Here is a 21414-nt window from a genome sequence, read left to right as displayed (position 1 = left end):
AACAGCAGTCTCCAGACAGTGAGTGAGAGAGAAAGAGAGACCACTTGCTTCTTTCAGAACCCAACAATAATAATTGCCTGCTTTTCCCTGTAAGTTTAGCCAGACCCCTTAAGCACATGACTCTGTCAATCAACCTAATCGAGAATTTATTCTGAAACCCCAGGGGAAAAAACAATTAACAAAATGCTTTAATTCAGATTAAAACAAATACATCCCTAGCTAAAATCAATCATTAGTCTGCATTCTCAGCATGTGAGCTACCTGGTGCCCAGACAAATCGGCACCATGTAAAACAGAGCTGAATTTTAAATACACCCTTACAAGAAACATGATATAAATACATTTCTTAAAGGCACAGTGTCATCACCAGATACACAGGGTAATGCCGTGGGGAACCGGGTTCAAATCCCAGCACTGCAGATGGTGAAATGTGAATGATGATTAAACCATTGTCGATTGTCGGAAAAACCCATCAATGTCCCTTTTGGGAAGGAAATCTGCCATCTTTACCTGGTCTGGCCTACATGTAACTCCAGATCTGTAACAATGTGGATTCGTTCTGAACTAGCAAGCCACCCAGTTCAAGGGCAATTGGGGTTGGACAACAAACCCTAATTTGGGGACCCGGGTTCGAACCCCGCCACGCAGATGATGGAATTTGAATTCAATAATTTAAAGAAGTATCTGGAGTTAAGAATCTACTGATGACCACGAAACCATTGTCGATTGTCGGAAAAACCCATCTGGTTCACAAATGTCCTTTACGGAAGGAAACCTGTTGTCCCTTACCTGGTCTGGCCTACATGTGACTCCAGAGCTGCAACAATGTGGTTGACTCTCAACTGCCGTCTGAACAAAGGCAACTAGGGCTGGGCAATAAATGCTGGCCAGCCAGCAATGCCCATGTCCCACGAATGCATTAAAAAAATGATGCCCACATCCCATGAATGTATAAAAAATCAAACTGTTATATATAGTATAATACCAAATAAATAACAAGTCTCACATTACCATATGTCAAGCCACATCTTGAGTGTTCCCACTTCTGGTCACTGAAGCAGAAAGGGAACAAGTTAACCATAATGATAAAAAGAAAATATTGCAGTTAAAGTGTATTTATCAGTCACAAGTAGGCTTACATTAACACTGCAATGAAATGACTGTGAAAATCCCCTCGTCACCACACTCCGGCACCAATTCGGGTACACTGAGGGAGAATTTAGCATGGCCAATGCTCCTAACCAGCACGTCTTTTGGAATGTGGAAGGAAATCGGAGCACCCGGAGGAAACCCACACAGACACAAGGAGAACATGCAGTCTCTGCACAGACAGTGACCCAAGCCAGGAATCGAACCCAGGTCCCTGGCGCTGTGAGGCAGCAAGTGCTAGCCACTGTCCTATCGTGCCACCCTGCAGATGCTGGAAATCTGAAATAAAAACAGAAAATGTTGGACAAACTCAGCAGGTCTGGCAGCACCTACGTAGAGGAAAACAAAGTTAACATTTCAAGTCTAACATGACTTTAAGTCAGTGCAAAGAATGGTCACATAGCTTTAGGTCAAGAAAGCATAAGTTCAAACAAGCAGCAGCTAAATTCAGGATTAACGTAAGGAAGCACTCATTTACATTTAGACCATACTCCTGTGTAGGAAAATAGCAGCAAAATCTTTGGACTCATTCAAGAGACAATTGGATTCTCTAATCCAATTTTAATCTCTACAGCATGATATCAACGTAAGTACTTGCATTTGTAAAGCATCGTAACCACAAACAATTTAAAGACGCCTCCACAAGTAGGTATCAATGAAACAGATCACAGGAAGTTACAGAAAACAAACAAAAGGAAGTGGTAAGTTAACCTTTATTGCCAGAGGGTTGGAATAGAACAGTAAGGAAGCCGGGACTAAAAACATAGATCTACTGGAGGAAATATAAAACACGGCTAAGATATTAAATGAGTACTTTGCATTTGTGCTTACCAAGGAAGAGGACTTTGCCAAAGATACAGTGAACAAGTAAATTGCCAGAATATGAAAAAAATGACATTTTAAAACTGTAGATAAAGAGGAGGTACTACAGAGGCTGGCAGTATGCAATTGGATAAGTCACCCTGTCTGGATGGAATGCATTTTAGATAGATGGAGCATAGTGTACATAGGTACTGGCCACAATCTTCCAATCCTTAGAATCGGGAGTCATGCCAGAGACCTAGAAGATTGCAAATGCCTTTTTTAAAAGAAGAGCAGAAGGATTTCTGGCAATTAAAGACCACTTTGTTTAACATTGTTGGTGGAGAAACTCTTAGAAACAACAATCTGGGACATAGCTAACAGCCACTTGGATAAACACGGACTAATAAAGGAGAGGCTGCTTAGATCTTTTAAGGGCAAATCATATTTCACTAACTTGATTGTTAACTCATCAAAAAAAGTGCTTATCACATATTAGGCTGGTTAGAAAAATTGAAGCCCATGGGAAAAATTGAGCAATAGCATCTTTGATGGATTGCCTGAGACAGAAAACAGAAAGTTGTACTGAATGACTATTTTTCAGATAGGAGGTGGATATACAGTAGAGTTTCCAAGATTAATTCAGGTTCTATTCAGGTAGCCAGGTCATAGAATCATAGAATCATAGGAACCCTACAGTACAGAAAGAGGCCATTCGGCCCATCGAGTCTGCACCGACCACAATCCCACCCAGGCCATACCCCCATATCCCTACAGATTTACCCACTAATCCCTCTAACCTACGCATCTCAGGCCACTAAGGGCCTAAAGATCATGAAGGATAGAACCAGAACTTAATCTTTACACACATAGGCCGGAATTTTACCGGCACACCCGCCCCACTTCTGGGGGCGGGTGAGGCTCAGGGAATGGCATTCTCCATTGGCTTTGGGCAGGATCATACGGGCCTCGGGCGTACGTGCCAGTAAAATTCTGTCCTTAAAAACATTTACTTCTGTGGAAATCCAAACTTAATAACCCCAGTTGCCCAGCACCTGAATACAATTAAACACTCAACTAATGTACAATTAACGACTAGGACCACTGTTGTGTTTTGATATGCATTAATGAATTGTATTACAAATACATAGTTTATAAAATTATGTTTTGGGACTATGCCTTTGATTTAGGGTAAGATGTAAAAATGAAAGGGGTGCTCATCTGACCCATTTTGAATTCCGTTGACAGTAAACCTAGGTGGTTTGGTTGTTAAAGATTAAATTGGGGAAACAAGTTATTTAACTGGGAAGAGGGTGCAAGGTTTTCATACTTGTAGGCAATGGCAGAAGATTTGTGCTGACAGTGGATAGACTGTTAAGTCTTCAAAGTCCCAGGAAAGTGTTAAGAATGTCAGGTTTTGTAAACAGTTATACTTTAACTGTCTATTAGTTTGAAGGCAGAATGGAATTTGGAGTCAAAAGAATAGCTAATTAGCATTTCTATCTGGGAACAAAACCAATATGATACATGATATGATAGAGATGGGCTTTGAGAGGGAAAGGGTTCATAGGAAAATATTTGTAAGATCAGGTTACAGAATTTCCAAAAGATATTGCTGGAACACACAAACAAGTCAGTCTGCCAGGATCTAAGAGAGTTGTAGGTAGCCAGTCTCTTCAGGAATTCATGGTGCTGGAATTTGGATCAGAATTTGCATTCAGATTGAAAAGGTCAAATTTGTGAGGATTAGAGTAAGACTGGAAGATTCACCTAACTTGAGCTGGAGGGAGAATCTCTAAGAAAAATCCTCCCTGTGAATGACGATTCCAGGATTAAAATTTATCTAGTTGGGATGAGAAAAGAATGTAAGTAAACTCTCAGGAGTTGAGAATCACTTTGGACTTGTTCCAGGAGAATGATTACTGACTTAAGGGACAGCATAAAATATAACTGTCGAGTGAAACTTTTGGTTGTTAAAAGTAAAATGGCACAGTTCTGTTCTGTAGCTGAAGTAAAAGTTTAATTGTGGTACTTTTTATTTGTTTGTTGCATAATGTGAAATCTTGTGTTTAACTGGATTCTTTTTTGAAAGAGCCAAGGGAGGCTTTATGCACAGAATAATATCATTCAGTGCCGTCCTATTCTAGGGCCTTCCAATTATATAGGACTTTGATGAGATCAGCATTGTGTACAGTTTTGATCTCCATATCAAAGTTCCAAAGAAGAGTCATATTGGACTTGAAACATTAACTATGTTTCTCCACAGATGTTGCCAGACCTGCTGAGTTTTTCCAACACTTTCTGTTTATATTTCAGATCTCCAGCATCTGCAGCATTTTACTTTCATTATTAAGGAAGGATATACTTGCTTTAGAATGGGCAGACATGTGGAAGATGAAATTCAACACAGAAAAGTGTGAGGTGATACATTTTTGGAGGATGAGTAATAGGGTTAGGGGGAGGTGCTTGCCCTAGTAATCCAGAGACCCAAGGTAATCCTCTGCGGACCTGGGTTTGAATCCCACCATGGCAGATGGTGGAATTTAAAGCAATAAAACATCTGGAATTAAAAGTCGAATGATGACCATGAAACGATTTTTGTAAAAACTCAAGTAGCTCACTAATGTCCTTTAGGGAAGGAAGCCTGGCTTACATGTGACTCCAGATCCACAGCAATTTAGTTGGCTCTGAAATGCCCTCTGAAGTGACACAGTCGTATTCAACCGCTAGAAAGAAAACACAAAGGAATTAAACCAGACAGACCACCAGCATCAACTAGGCACCAGAAGCGATAGAGACAAACGCAGCTCTGTTGACCCTGCAAAGTCCTCTTTATTAACATATGGGGGCTTGTGCCAAAAATGGGAGAACAGTCTCACAGACTAGTCAAGCAACAGCCTGACGTAGTCATACTCACAGAATCATATCTTATAGATAACGTCCCAGACATCACCATCGCCGTCACCTAAAGTTTACCTAAAGTTTTCCACATGGGCTATACATCAACAATAGAAAATAGCTTGTCACTATAATAACAGAAATAACATTTATGTAGTACTCTTAACATAGAAAAACACCCCAATGCTCTGCACAGAGGTATCTGGGGAGAAAACAGTCCAAACCAAAGAGGAGGAAAGGTTATCAACTTGAAATGCTAACTTTCTCCATAGATATTGTCAAACCTGCTGAATATTTCCAGCATTTTTTGTTTTTATTAATGAGAGATTAGGAACAGGTTACCAAAAGTTAGGTTCCAAAATGCTTTTAAGGAGGAGTGGGAGATGGAAAGGCAGAAATGTTTTGGGATAGAATTCAAAACCTGGCTGGCTGAATGCCAAAACTGGACAGAGGTGTGAGGTGCCTGCCGCACAGTGTGTTTTTAACCTTTATACAGTGGACAAAGAACTGCGAGTCGACTTCTTGTTAGTACAATAATATTTATTCACACACACAATTGATCTTAATCACTCACACAATCAATATAAGTTATTCACAGAATACTAGAGTTCAAGTTCAGTACTAGACCTTGACTTAACTTTTGCGTGACTGGCAAGTACCCAGGCAGATATTGGCCTTTATCTGCATGTTGGTCTCTGTAGTCCTCGGTGAAGTCTGATCCTTCGGTCTGGTCTGATACTTTGGCTCTGGTCTTCCTTCCGTCGTTGGTGAGGTGGCTCTCCTCGTGTGGTGGTTGCTGGTGGTGGTCACCATTGTTGTCATTTGTGGGAGAGAGAGAGAGAGCTTCGTCCGTTGTGCAGCACCTTTTATCCCTGTAGAACAGTTCAGTCAGTCATATTCTCCAGTTTATTTTCCTCAAGTGCCCATTCAAATTTCTTTTGAAATAATGATTGTGTCTGCTTCCACCAGCTTTGAGATGGTCGAATGCTTTTAGCTGTAGGCTCATGCCTATCTATCTTGTCTCATGGAGACCTATGTAGCATTAACCAGATGATTAGGGACAATTATTTGCTTCAATGCCAATCTGGCAAAGTTCAACCTGTCTCAAGCTTTTGGCCTTGATGTTAGGAGGCGATAGCCAATGGTATTATCGCTAGACTATTAATCCAGAAACTCAGCTAATGAACTGGGTTCGAATCCCGCCGTGGCAAATGTGGAATTTGAATTCAACAAAAAAATCTGGAATTAAGAATCTACTGCTGACCATGAAACCATTGCCGATTGTCGGAAAATTGTCGGATCCCCTCATCTGAGTCATTGATCTGGTTCACTAATGTCCTTTAGGGAAGGAAATCTGCTGCCCTGGTCTGGCCTACATGTGACTCCAGAACCACAGCAATGTGGTTGACTCTCAACTGCCCTCGGGCAACTAGGGATGGGTAATAAATGCTGGCCAGCCAGTGATGCCCATGTCCCACGAATAAATAAAAGAAAATCTCCTTTTGTGGCTCGCTGTTTGATTACATTCCTGTGAAGTGCATTGGAACTGTGCTAAAGGCACTATATAAATACAAATTATTCTTGTTGGTCCATATTCCAAAGACAACAGTTCTGTTTTGATCACTGCTAACACTCGTCAGCTATTTTGCTGAGGTTTTTAATCAGCTTATAGGGTTTAAGTCATTTACTTGATGGTCTACAAATTGATTTAGTTGAGTAAATGACATAAAATCTATAAGGTGATTAAAAATCCAAGAGAAATAGCTGGTACAAATTAGCAGATGATGAAAGAAGAAATGTGATCATTGATGGATACACTGCAAGTGTGCAGTCAGCCCCTGCTCGCCCAGATGCCTCATGAGCTTAAATTACTCTAAGAAACCTAATAGGTAATTTTTCAGTTACTGAGTCAGTGTTTATGGACACATTATTTGTTCACATATGGTTCCCAATGTGCTCAGTTGTGAAAGAAAGCTAGCGTTCTGCGGAAGGAAATCATTTACGACTTACAGCCGAAATTGTGTATCACAGGGCACCTGTGTAGGGTCATGCAATCTGACTCAGTGGTGCAGCACACACCCTTCAGTAATGCAATAGCTCAGGCCTGAACCCAGCCTCTTACTTAAACACTGCAGCCAACATAAGGAAATCAAGAGGTTTACTCAAGGAACAAATCAGCCAAAGTTCATTTGTGAAAGAGGCCTATTTATTGTGTCATTCAAGCTTTTATAAAAAGAAGCATTTATCGTCACTTACTGCTGGTGAACTTTAAAATAATTTATGCTGTGAAGATAAATTAGTTCTATTTTGTGCTGACAGAGGCAAGGCCTACGATAGAAAGAAATGTAACTGCATGTAATCCCGGGCTAACACTTTTAAGTTGTATACGATCAGATTTCATGCTTTTATCCCCTGAAACTATAAACAATGATGAACACCTCATTATAACATTCATACAATGCATTTAACAGTTATGATGATATAACTATTTATTTTGTGTTTTGGTGTGTACTGGGTGGGTCTTTATTTCAGAAGGGTTTTACTATACTTACAATCTAAGAAGTACAACAGCCTCAGGGTCCACTGCTGATGTTTTGTGGCTCACAGCACAGTCTTTGTACCCACTTCGGACTTCTCTCCGGGACTTGCAATGTCATCCAAGTAGTTCAAACAAATGAATAATCATTCGTTGAAATCTCTGCTTCCATCTCGCATTCTCCATCTGCCCATCATTCATTTAGCCCTTTGACCAAAGTTTTTGGTCATCTGCTCTAATATCTCCTTAAGTGGCTCATTAGAAACATAGAAAAAACTACAGCACAAACAGGCCCTTTGGCCCACAAGTTGTGCCGAACACATCCCTACCTTCTAGACCTACCTATAACCCTCCATCCTATTATGCTCCATGTACTCATCCAGGAGTCTCTTTAAAGACCCTATTGAGTTCGCCTCCACCACCACTGACGGCAGCCGATTCCACTCGCCCACCACCCTCTGTGTGAAAAACTTACCCCTAACATTTCCCCTGTACCTACCCCCCAGCACCTAAACCTGTGTCCTCTCGTAGCAGACATTTCCACCCTGGGAAAAAGCCTCTGAGAGTCCACCCGATCTATGACTCTCAACATCTTATACACCTCTATTAGGTCTCCTCTCATCCTTCGTCTCGCCAAGGAGAAAAGACCGAGCTCCCTCAGCCTATCCTCATAAGGCATGCCACTCAATCCAGGCAACATCCTTGTAAATCTCCTCTGCACCCTTTCAATCTTTTCCACATCCTTCCTATAGTGAGGCGACCAGAACTGAGCACAGTACTCCAAGTCGGGTCTGACGAGGGTCTTATATAGCTGCATCATTATCCCCGGACTCCTAAACTCAATCCCTCGATTGATAAAGGCCAGCACACCATACGCCTTCTTAACCACCTCCTCCACCTGCGGGGCCGATTTCAGAGTCCTATGGACCCGGACCCCAAGGTCCTTCTGATCCTCTACAGTACTAAGAGTCTTTCCCTTTATATTGTACTCCTTCATCCCATTTGACCTACCAAAATGGACCACGACGCACTTATCCGGGTTGAAGTCCATCTGCCACTTGTTCGCCCAGTCTTGCATCCTATCTATGTCCCTCTGTAACCTCTGACATCCCTCCAGACTATCCACAACCCCACCAACCTTCATGTCGTTGGCAAACTTACCAACCCATCCCTCCGCTTCCTCATCCAGGTCATTTATGAAAATGACAAACAGCAAGGGTCCCAGAATAGATCCCTGGGGCACACCACTGGTGACCAACCTCCATTTAGAAAAAGACCCATCTATACCCACTCTCTGCCTCCTTTGGGCAAGCCAGTTCTGGATCCACCGGGCAGCAGCCCCTTGGATCCCATGCCCTCTCACTTTTTCTAGAAGCCTTGCATGGGGGGCCTTATCGAACGCCTTGCTAAAATCCATGTAAACCACATCTACCGCCTTCCCTTCGTCAATGTGTTTAGTCACATTTTTGAAGAACTCCACCAGGCTCGTAAGGCACGATCTGCCCTTGACAAAGCCATGCTGAGTATTCTTGAGCATACTTAACCTCTCTAAATGCTCATAAATCTTGTCCCTCAGGATCTTCTCCATCAGCTTACCAACCACTGAGGTTAGACTCACCGGTCGTTAATTACCTGGGCTATCCCTATTCGCCTTCTTGAAAATAGGAACCACATCCGCAATCCTCCAATCCTCCGGCACCTCTCCCGTCTCCATCGACGACGCAAAGATCATCGCCAGAGGCTCTGCAATCTCTTCCCTCGCCTCCCACAGTAACCTGGGGTACATCCCATCCGGACCCGGCGACTTATCTATCTTGATGCCATTCAAAGATTGCAGCACAACCTCTTTGTTAAAGTCCACATACTCAATCTTTTAAGTCCACCGCACGCCCGCAGTACATCCACCCAGGTCCTTCTCCTCTGTGAAAACCGAGGCAAAATACTCATTGTGCACCTCTGCCATTTCTACTGGTTCCGTACAGACTTTCCCGCCTTCACCTTTTATAGGCCCTGTTCCGTCACGTCTCATCCTTTTACTCTTCACATATTTATAGAACGCCTTAGGGTTCTCCTTAATCCTACCTGCCAGGGCCTTCTCGTGACCCCTTCTGGCTCTCCTAATTTCCTTCTTTAGTCCCTTCCTACAAGCCGTACATCTTCTAAATCCCTATCTTCGCCAAGCTCTCTGAGCCTTTTGTACGCTTTCCTTTTTTTCTCGACTAGGTCCCGCACAGCTTTCGTGCACCACGGTTCCTTTAACCGACCAACACCTCCCTGTCTGCTCGGAACGTTGTCCTGTAGAACCCTAGACAGACTTTCCTTGAAAAACTGCCACCTCTCTTCAGTACATTTCCCCGAGAATACCTCCTTCCAATTTACTCCTCTAATTTGCTGTCTAATGTCTTCATATTTCCTCTTACTCCATATAAATGCTTTCCTAGCTTGCCTGATCCTCTCTTTTTCCAATGCAAGCCTAAAGGAGATAGAGTTATGATCGCTATCCCCAAGATGCTCTCCCACTGAGAGATCTGACACCTGTCCAGGTTCATTGGTCAGTATCAGATCAAGTACAGCCTCTCCTCTTGTAGGCTTGTCCACATGCTGTGTCAGGAAACCCTCCTGAACACACCTAACGAACTCTTCCCCATCCAATCCCCTTACCCTAGGGATATTCCAATCTATGTTTGGGAAATTAAAGTCTCCCATCACAACAACTCTGCTATTACTGCATCTCTCCAGGATCTGTTTCCCTATCTGCTCCTCCACCTCCCTGTTACTATTGGGCGGCCTATAGAAAACTCCCAGCAAAGTGACCGGCCCCTTCCCACTCTGAACTTCCACTCACAGAGACTCGGTGGACAATCCCTCCACAGCATACACCTTCTCTACAGCTGTGACACTATCCCTGATCAGCAGTGCCACTCCACCCCCTCTCCTGCCTCCCTCCCTGTCCTTCCTGAAACATCTGAATCCCGGCACCTGGAGTATCCATTGTCACATAATGTTTTCTGGGGCTCCTATGAAGCATCTTGGGACATTTTATTATATTAAATGCACTACATAAATGCAGATTATTGAAGTTGACTACCTCACTGTTATACTCCAACCCTCCTTGCAATAAAGGCTAACGTACCATTGCCCTACCTAATTGCTTACTGTACCTGCAAGTCAGCTTTTTGTGATTTGTCAAAGAGATTCCCCAAATCCCCCGAATCCCAATATTTACTCATCTCCCATTTTTTTAAAGAATATCTGCCCTTCCATTCTTCCTAGCAGAGTGGATAATTTCATACTTCCTTGCTTTATACTCCATCTCCAATCACTTAACCGGTCCTTTAGTTCTCTGCCTCTTTACCTTCTCCTTATTGCTTACTTTTCCCACTTTGTATTGATCAACAAATTTGAATATATTACACTTGATCCCCTCATCTGAGTCATTGATACTGTTTACGATCTTGACTTCCTAACTGACTTTGAGCTAAATGTCTTACAAAGACTGCCATTTCCTCCTCTTTAGAAATCACCTATCTTCAGTCCTGCTTCTGAAATTCTCTCCCATGCCTGTTACCTCAAGACTCAACGATTTCAATGCTCTCTTGGCTAATCTCCCATCTTCCATAAATATGAACTCATCCAAAACTCAACTGCCCTTACCATTGCTCACATCAAATCCTGTCCACTTATTATTATGATCTGGCAGGTGATAACTGCTGTGCTAACCAAATCCCAAAGTGAAACAAACTTGGCAAGCTACCACAATGATTTTTAATTTGCATTATATTGCAGGAAGATACATGTGCTGAAGTCAGGAGCCACAAATTCAAGTAATACTGTTGGAGATGTTTAAATAGTAAATTAAACCATTTATTATCAAAAGAAAAGAAAACTTAAACATACGAGACTGCATTTACATATTTAAGTTTTAAGTTTATTTATTAGTGTCACAAGTAGGCTTACATTTACATTGCAGTGAAGTTACTGTGAAAATCCCCTAGTTGCCACACTCTGGCGCCAGTTCGGGTATACTGAAGGAGAATTTAGCATGGCCAGTGCACCTAACCGGCACATCTTTCGGACTGTGGGAGGAAAACGGAGCACCCGGAGGAAACCCATGCAGACCCGGGAAGAATGTGCAGACACTGCACAGACAGTGACCCAAGCTGGGAATGGAACCCGGGTCCCTGGCACTGTGAGGCAGCAGTGCTAACCGCTGTGACAAAATTAGTCCTATGGAACATTCTCCAAAAGATTCTTACTTGGTTAGACTCACACATAGACACCCCTTTAGGTAACAGTCCCCATAGATATTTAATCTATAAAATTCCAGTAAATTGCCACAAGACACAACCCACTGTTGCTGTCAAGGAGGTATTTCACAGGGTTGCTCTCTCTCTCACTCAACTGTGGAAATCCAAGGCTTGAAAACCCAAAACCCTGCTTCCTGGAACAAATAGGCACTTCTCTTGAAGGCTGTTCACTGTACCTTGTCAAAGATCTATTCCAGCACGGAACATACTTCAGGGTCTTACATGGCCACTCCTTTCAACACAATTCCCAACGTTGCCTCAAATATGTTTTTTTCTCTTCAATCTTTAAAACCATTGTTTACAACATCTCTCTGAACTTAACTGTCTTCAAACTAGAAAAATCTATTGCTCTCACTCTTGGGTCAAATAAAACTTAATTACCTTTCTCAAGTTTATTTATGACTTTTCCTTAAGTTATAAATTCCTTCTTACCTCTCTCTGAAATACAACAGCTAAAAATTCAAATCCTCGCTTATCCCCTAATATAAATTTTGACCCATATTGTGTTAATTGTAGAACATCCAATTTAGTCCGATTTACTTCAAATGCCTACCTTTCACACCTAGCCCATTTGATGGTCTCAATTCCATAGACACTCAGTCCCCAGCTTAATTAAATAAGTTAGCCCCTACAAACCTGCTTTACAGAATCTCAGTAACCCTAGAAATTAAGAAAAAAACATTTTCTTCACAGTATCACCCTATGTTCACTGATGTACACTGGCTTCTGGTACACCAATGCTTCAATTTCAAAATTCCCATCGTGGTGTTCAAATCTTGCCCTACCTATCTGTAACCTTCACCTGCCCCACAACCAACCAAGAACTGAGCGTTCCTTCAACTCTTGTCTTTCCTTTGCCCAAATCATTAGCAGTCATGCTTTTTGTTGTTTAGGCCTCTGAGTTATCACCCTAAATCATTTTTAAAATTCATTTACGGGATGTGGGCACCACCAGTTAGGCCAGCATTTATTGACCATTCCTAATTGCCATTCAGTAGGTGGTGGTGAGCTGCCTTCTTGAACTGCTGCAGTCCCTGAAGTAAGGTACAGCAACGGTGCTATTTGGAAGAGAGTTCCAAGATTTTTACCCAGCGACAATGAAGGATAGGCGATATAGTTCCAAGTCCAGATTATGAGTGGCTTAGAGGGGAATTTCCAGGTGACGCTGCTCCCCTGTATCTGTTGCCCTTGTCCTACTGGATGGTAGTGGTCATGGGTTTGGAAGGTGCTGTCTAAGGAACATTGGTGAATTTCTGTAGTGCATCTTGTAGATGGTACACACTGCTGCCACTCTGTGTCGGTGGTGGAGGAAGTGAATGTTTGTGGAAGGGATGGCAATCAATTGCTTTATCCTGGGTGGCCTCAAGCTTCTTCAGTGTCATTGAAGCTGCAGTCATCCAGGCAAGGGGAGAGTATTCCACCACACTCCTGCTTTGTGCCTTGTAGATTGTGGACAGGCTTTGGGGAGTCAGGAGGTGAGTAACTCGCTGCAGGATTACTTGCCTGTGACCTGCTCCTGTGGCCACAGTGTTTATATGGCTAGTCCAGTTCAGTTTCTGGTCAATGGTAACCCCCAGGATGATGATATTGGGGATTCGGTGATGATAATGACTCGCCCAATAGGAAAGGAGCAGCAGGAGTTTAAACTCAGCTGTTTCTACTCAGGATGGTAGCCAAATGACTCCTAAGCTTGACCTGTTGTACTGTAACTGCAGAAGCGGTGCTTTATTCACTATGTAACTAAAGGGTGTTGGTGGTGGAAGGCTGGCAACGGCAAGATTATTGCATTGGCAACGAGGATTAAAAAGTGTTTTTTCTTTACTCTGGACAACCTTCATTATCAAGACAAGTAATCCTCCAGAAAGAAAAATGCCTATTTTTGGTTAACTTGAAGCCTCTGATGCAATCATAGAAGACTGGGCCCAATACGCAGAGCGTGAGCATTATTTCTTCTGGATTAACAATATTGAGGAGGATGAAAAGCAAAAAGTAGTCCTGTTGGTGGGATACGGGGATCCCGACATTCAGTGTAATAAAAAACCTGACCTACCCAGATGCTCCTGACTCAAAAACCTTTAATGAATTGGTAGACTTGGTTAAAGTCTACTGCCACCTAAAACCTTCTATAATACTCCAGCGACACTGCTTTAACATGGCATCTAGGGAATGTGTCACTGAATTTCTCACAGGTTATGAAAATTAGTAGAGCACAGTGAATTTGGGCCACCCCTGAACAACATGTTACAAGATAGACTGGTCTGTGGAATTAACAATGTGACGATCCAAGAAAATTATTGGCAGAATCCAATTTGGATGTAAAGAAGGACACTGGGATGGCTCTATCTTTGGAGAATGCAGAAGAAGGAGCTCAGGAACCACAGAGGACATCAGACAGCAGTGTCCTCCAATTAGGTGGAGGGGCCTTGTGCAACGTTCATCCTTCAACTGAGAGCAATTGTGTCAGCAAAATAACAGAGAATTCCTTACAATGGTGGAGTCCAAGTTGCATCACTAGGCAGTCAAGGAAGGGCAGGGACAGCCTTCAGACTGTACCTAGGGAGCATATTCCAGAAGGTTATAGATGCCATACGATGGACCATTGCAAGTACTGCAAAAGACCACAACCGGGGCAAAAATATAGGGACAGTCAAAACACGTTGTCTTGGAAAGAAGTACCAGACCAAACCTTGCAGGTATACCCACTATCAGGAACAAGGACAATGCAATTAAATCGTATCTCCCCAATGAAGATTGCCCCGATAATGGTGGAGTTATTAGTAAATGGCTACCCATTAAAAATGGAAGTGAATATGGGGGCTGCAGTCTCCATCATTGGGGAGCAGACCTATGATTGCATCTGGAATGGTATTCAGCCTCTGAGCTTAGGAGACACCAAGGCCAGGCTAGCCACATACACAGGGGAATCATTACAGATAAAGGAAACCATGGCGATTCTAGTGATGTACAGACAACAGTCAGTTTGACTTCCAGTCATCATTGTACGGGGTCAAGGATCTAACCTCATGGGAAGAGATTGGCTCCAGCACATCAAACTGATCTGGCTGGAGATCTTCAGGCTGGGCGTGGGGTGATTGTAAGAAGTTATCAATAAGTTCCCTGAGGTTTTCCAGGAAGGACTCGGAAAAATAAGGGGAGCCAAAGTTAAGATCTACATCTAAGTGTTTTAGAGTGAGACCAGTTCCGTACTCCCTATTGGAAAAATTAGAGACGGAAATGGAATGCCTGGAAACACTGGGCATAATAAGGCATAACAATATGCCTGTTGTTCCCGTCCTTAAGCCAGATAAGTTGGTCCGACTTTGTGGAGACTATAGGCTTACTGTCAATTAGGTTTCTAAACTTCATAGAATCCCTACAGCACAGAAGGAGGCCATTCAGTCCATTGATCTGTACCAGCCACATCCCACCCAGACCTTATTCCCATAACCTCACACGTTTTTGCCCTGCTAATCCCCCTGATACTGGGGTTAATTTTAGCATGGCCAATCAACCTAACCTGCACACCTTTGGACTGTGAGAGGAAACCGGAGCACCTGGAGGAAACCCACGCAGACACGGGGAGAAAGTGCAAACACCACACAGACAGTGACCTGAGGCCGGAATTGAACCCGGATCCCTGGCGTTGTGAGGCTGCAATGCTAACCACTGTGCCGCCATGCTGCCCTTGATAGATATTCCATGCCTGAATTAAAGACCTGTACGCCAGGTTAACAGACAGCCATGCATTTTCTAAGTTGGACATCTCCAAGCCGTCACGGAAGTATGTGACAATCGATACACACAAAGGCCTATACGAGTACACTTGCCTGCCCTTTGGGGTGTTGTCTGCATGCGCCATTTTTCACTGGGTCACAGTGAACATACTCCAAGAATTACCCCAAGTAGCAGTGTACTTGGACTGTGTCCTGGTCACAGGAACTTTGGAATGCGAACACCTGGCAAACCTGGAAGAGGTCTTACAGAGATTCTCAGAAGTTGGGGTACACCTGAATAGGGACAAGTATGTGTTCCAAGCAAGTGCCATGACTTATTTGGGCTATCGGGTAGATAGCAAGGGTCTTCATCCAGTGGAAGACAAGCTAAGGGCCAATAAGGAGGCCGCCAACTCCAAGGAACACCACAGAATTGAAATCTGTCCTGGGGATAGTGAATTATTAAGGGAAATTTATTCAGAATTTGGCTTCTGTACTTGCCCCTGTTGTATATCCTTTTACGGAAACACCAAAAAATGGTCTTGGGAGGCTCCGCAGATGGAAGCGTTAAACAGCAGCTTCTGTGCTCTAATTTATTGACCAATCTTTGACCCAAAAAAAAGACCTCGTCCTGACATGTAATTCTTCCCCTTACAGGGTGGTGCAGTACTGGCACACCACTGAAAAGATGGAACCGAGAGGCCTATGGCATACACATCTAGGACCCTTTCAGATGCCGAACAGAGCTAATCCCAAGTCGAAAAAGAGGAGTTGGCAGTTGTCTATGGCATTAAAAGTCAATCAATATGTCTACGGTAGATGCTTCATAATCATAACCCCTTGTTGGGACTTTTTAAAGAAGACAAGGAAATACCCCCATTGCCTCTGCCCGGATACAGCACTCGGCCTTGTTACTGGAGGCTCATGAATACCTCCTAGAGCACAGCCCTGGTACCCAGATAGCTAATGCTGATGCACTAAGTCGTCTGCCATTGCCCACAAGCCCGGTCTTGTTACCAGCTGTGGAAGAGGTTGTGATGACCCTCCAATTTCTGTACACCCTGCTGGTGTCTGCAAAGCAAATCAAGGCCTAGACGCAAAAGTTCCCAGTCCTATCTAAATTAAATTATATGATTCTGAATGGCAGATTCAGACGACAACCCTCAGATGAAACGAAGCCCTATCTGACAAAGAAAGATGAGCTCAGTGTTGAGGATGGTATCATCCTCTGGGGGCTCCCGTATAGTCATCCCTTGCCCAGGGCGGCGTTCGATACTTATGGAATTACACCATGGCACTCTGGGATTTTAAAGATGAAAATGTTCGCTAGAGAGCAACATTTTCCATTTTCCCCTGAGAGAAATATTACAAAACCTCCCGCACTTGAGAACATAAATTGGCATAGGATGCGTCAATATAAACTTTGAGTTTCAAGTGCCTAAGATCACCCAAAAACAGGAACCTCCAAACCCACTCCTGCATTTTTAGTTTGGTCAATGTTTTGTTTGCTCTCATTATGACTTCCACCGTAGGATCATTCAGTGTGATTCATGCCAGGAGAATCAAAAACGACTCCCCTCAGCCTACCTACATCCATGGGAGTGGCCTGGTAGGCCCTGTGTGCGAGTGCATGTGGACTTGCCAGGCCTTTTATGGGTTCTATGTTTGTGATTATGGTGGATGCACACTCCAAATGGTTGGAGATACATTGCATGAGCTCCACCACTTCCCATGCTATGATTGAGAAACTACCACAAAGTTTCTGCATGCACAGGATACCAGAAGTCCTGTTTTCTGACAATGGCACTGCCTTTCTAGCACCGAGTTCCAGAACTTCATGCTTTCAAACACGTTAGAAAAGCATCCTATCACCCGTCATTAAATGGGTTGGCTGAACAGTCAGTGCAGACTTTTAAGCTCGCCATGAAGAATCAACACGCAGCATCCATAGAGACCAAACTGGCACAATTTTTATTTGATTATGGAACTACCCCTCACACAACGACAGGAATTGCTCCAGTGGAAATGTCAATGGGATGGGTGATGAGGACACAAATTCCGAGATGGAAATGGAAGAGACTGGCACCCCACCTGAAGCAGAGCCCCAGAAAGACCCTGTGTTAGTGGCTTTACGGCATTCTCTCTGAAAGCGAAGGTCTCCAATTTGATTCGTACCTTCAGATCCGGTCCTGTCTTCAAACGACCCCAGGCCAATTGCCAAGCAGCAGAAAAGGCCCTTCTGTGACGGGGGTGCTGATGAAGAACTGGTCTTGTGGTGGGAGGGTTGTTAAGTTGGTCATGAAGGATCATCAGTAGATCTTCCTGTGGGCCTTGTGGAGTATGAGCTCCCCTATTGAGCGAGCGGAGGCTTGCCTGATAGGAGAGGAGCAGCAGGAGTTTAAAATCAGATGTCTCTACTCAGGCCGGCAGCCAAAGGATTCCTGGGCTTGACCTGTGCACTGTAGCCCCAGAAGCAGTTCTTTATTCACTGTGTAAATAAAGGGCGTTGGTGACAGAGGACTGGCCTCAGTGAGATCATTGCACAAAGAAATCTGACTGCCAGGGGACTCAACTTTATGTTGCATTAACATTTGCAGATAGTCAGAACATCATGTGTGACCAGGAATGCTTCCAGTCAGAGGCTGCCCCTGAAATAAATAAGATTTTGTTAGTTTTCCAAGTTGATATTCTTGAACGTATCATTGCCATAACATCTACTATTCAAAAACAAGCAATATCTTAAGAAGCACCTGAGAAATAGGAAAATAATACTCAATTAATTTCTCATTAAATGGAAATAATTTTGTTTTAAAAAATAAACCTGGCATTTAAACCTCGCCTATGGGTGGCATGGTGGCACAGTGGTTGGAACTGCAGCCTCATAGCGCCAGGGATCTGGGTTCAATTCCAGCCTTGGGTGACTGTATGTGTGGAGTTTGCATGTTCTCCCCGTATCTGCGTGCGTTTCCTCCGGGTGCTATAGTTTCCACCCACAATCCAAAGATTTAAAGTTTATTTATTAGTGTTACAAGTAGGCTTACATTGACACTGCAATGAAGTTACTGTGAAAATCCCCGAATCGCCACACACTGACACCTGTTCAGGTACACTGAGGGAGAATTTAGCATGGCCAATGCCCTTAACCATCTGATTTGACTTGATTTATTATTTTGTCAAATGTATTAACATACAGTGAAAAGTATTGTTTCTTGCACGCTATGCAGACAAAACATACCATTCACAGAGAAGGAGAGAGTGCAGAATGTAGTGATACAGTCATAGCTAGGGTGTGGAGAAAGATCAACTTAATGTGAGCTAAGTCTATTCAAAATTCTGACAGCAGCAAGGAAGAAGCTGTTCTTGAGTCGGTTGGTACGTGACCTCAGACTTTTGTATCTTTTTCCCGATGGAAGAAGATGGAAGAGAGAATGTCCGGGGTGCGTGGGGTCCGTAATTATGCCGGCTGCTTTGCCGAGGCAGCGGGAAGTGTAGACAGAGTCAATGGATGAGAGGCTGGTTTGCATGATGGATTGGGCTACATTCACGACCTTTTGTAATTTCTTGCGGTCTTGGGCAGAACAGGAGTCAATCCCAGCTGTGATACAACCAGAAAGAATGCTCTCTATGGTGCATCTGTAAACGTTGGTGAGAGTCGTAGCTGACATGCCAAATTTCCTTAATCTTCTGAGAAAGTAGAGGCATTGGTGGGCTTTCTTAACTATAGTGTCGGCATGGGGGGCCAGGACAGGTTGTTGGTGATTTGGACACCTAAAAACTTGAACTTCTCGACCCTTTCCACTTTGTCCCCATTGATGTAGACAGGAGCATGTTCTCCTTTACGCTTCCTGAAGTCGATGACAATCTCCTTCATTTTGTTGACATTGAGGGAGAGATTATTGTTGCCGCACCAGTTCACTAGATTCTCTATCTCATTCCTGTACTCTGTCTCATCATTGTTTGAAATCCAACCCACTATGGTGGTGTCGTCAGCAAACTTGAAAATCGAATTGGAGGGGAATTTGGCCACACAGTCATCAGTGTTTAAGCAGTATAGTAGGGGGCTGAGAACACTGCCTTGTGGGGCATCGGTGTTGAGGATGATCGTGGAGGAGCTGTTGTTTTCTATCCTTATTGATTGTGGTCTGTGAGTTAGGAGATTCAGGATCCAGTCGCAGAGGGAGGTGCCGAGGCCCTGGCCACGGAGTTTGGTGATGGGTTTCGTGGGAATAATAGTGTTGAAGGCTGAGCTGTAGTCAATAAACCAGCATGTCTTTGGACTGTGGGAGGAAACCGATGCACTGGAAACCCACGCAGACACGGGAAGAATGTGTAAACTCCACACAGACAGTCACCCAAGTTGGAATTGGCGCTGTGGTCCCTGGCGCTGTGAAGCAGCAGTGCTAACCACTGTGCCACTGCATAGAACCATAGAATCCCTACCGTACAGGAGGCCATTCAGCCCATCAAGTTTGCACCGATCACAATCCCACCCATCCCCTTGGCCCCACGTATTTACCCTGCTAGTTCCCCGACACTAAGGTTCAATTTAGCATTGCCAATCAACCTAACCCGCACATCTTTGGACTGTGGGAGGAAACCAGAGCACCCGGAGGAAAGTGGATTGTCCATACTAAATTGCCACTTGGTGTCAGGGGGATTGAGCAGGGTAAATACATGGGGTTACGGCGATAGGGCCTGGGTGGGATTGTTGTCAGTGCAGGCTCGATGGGCAGAATGGCCTCCTTCAGCACTTTAGGGATCGCAACAGACACCTCCAGATGCTGAAAGATGCCCTCATAAGAACAGGATATGGCGCTCGACTCATCGATCAACAGTTCCGACGCGCCACAGCGAAAAACCGCACCGACCTCCTCAGAAGACAAACACGGGACACGGTGGACAGAGTACCCTTCGTCGTCCAGTACTTCCCCGGAGCGGAGAAGCTACGGCATCTCCTCCGGAGCCTTCAACATGTCATTGATGAAGACAAACATCTCGCCAAGGCCATCCCCACACCCCCACTTCTTGCCTTCAAACAACCACGCAACCTCAAACAGACCATTGTCCGCAGCAAACTACCCAGCCTTCAAGAGAACAGTGACCACGACACCACACAACCCTGCCACAGCAAGCTCTGCAAGACGTGCCGGATCATCGACACGGATGCCATCATCTCACGTGAGAACACCATCTACCAGGTACACGGTACCTACTCTTGCAACTCGGCCAACGTTGTCTACCTGATACGCTGCAGGAAAAGATGTCCCGAGGCATGGTACATTGGGGAAACCATGCAGACGCTACGACAACGGATGAATGAACACCGCTCGACAATCACCAGGCAAGACTGTTCTCTTCCTGTGGGGGAGCACTTCAGCAGTCACGGGCATTCAGCCTTGGATCTTCAGGTAAGCGTTCTCCAAGGCGGCCTTCACGACACACGACAGCGCAGAGTCACTGAGCAGAAACTGATAGCCAAGTTCCGCACACATGAGGACGGCCTAAACCGGGATGTTGGATTTATGTCACATTATCAGTAACCCCCACAGCTTGCCTCCTGGACTTGCAGAATTTCACTAGCTGTTCTGTCTGGAGACAATACACATCTCTTTAACCTGTGTTGAATGCTCCCTCCACCCACATTGTCTGTACCTTTAAGACCTGGCTGGCTGTAGAGATTTGCATTCTAATCAGTATTCTGTAACTTGATTTCTGTGTCTGTGCACTGTTGGAGAACAGATATCCACTCCATCTGACGAAGGAGCAGTGCTCCGAAAGCTTATGGTATTTGCTACCAAATAAACCTGTTGGACTTTAACCTGGTGTTGTGAGACTTCTTACTGTGCTTACCCCAGTCCAACGCCGGCATCTCCACATCGGGATTCTAGATGCCATACTTGTAACCTTAAGCAGCTGAATTAACTTTTAATTGTTAATTTTTTAAAAATTAACATTGAATATTAGAAACATACAACAAAAGTTGTACATACAAGGTGGTAAACATGAGCAT

This window comes from Mustelus asterias, chromosome 3, assembly GCF_964213995.1.
Source record: "Mustelus asterias chromosome 3, sMusAst1.hap1.1, whole genome shotgun sequence".
Lineage (NCBI taxonomy): Eukaryota > Metazoa > Chordata > Chondrichthyes > Carcharhiniformes > Triakidae > Mustelus > Mustelus asterias.
This window is presented reverse-complemented; position numbering follows the sequence as displayed.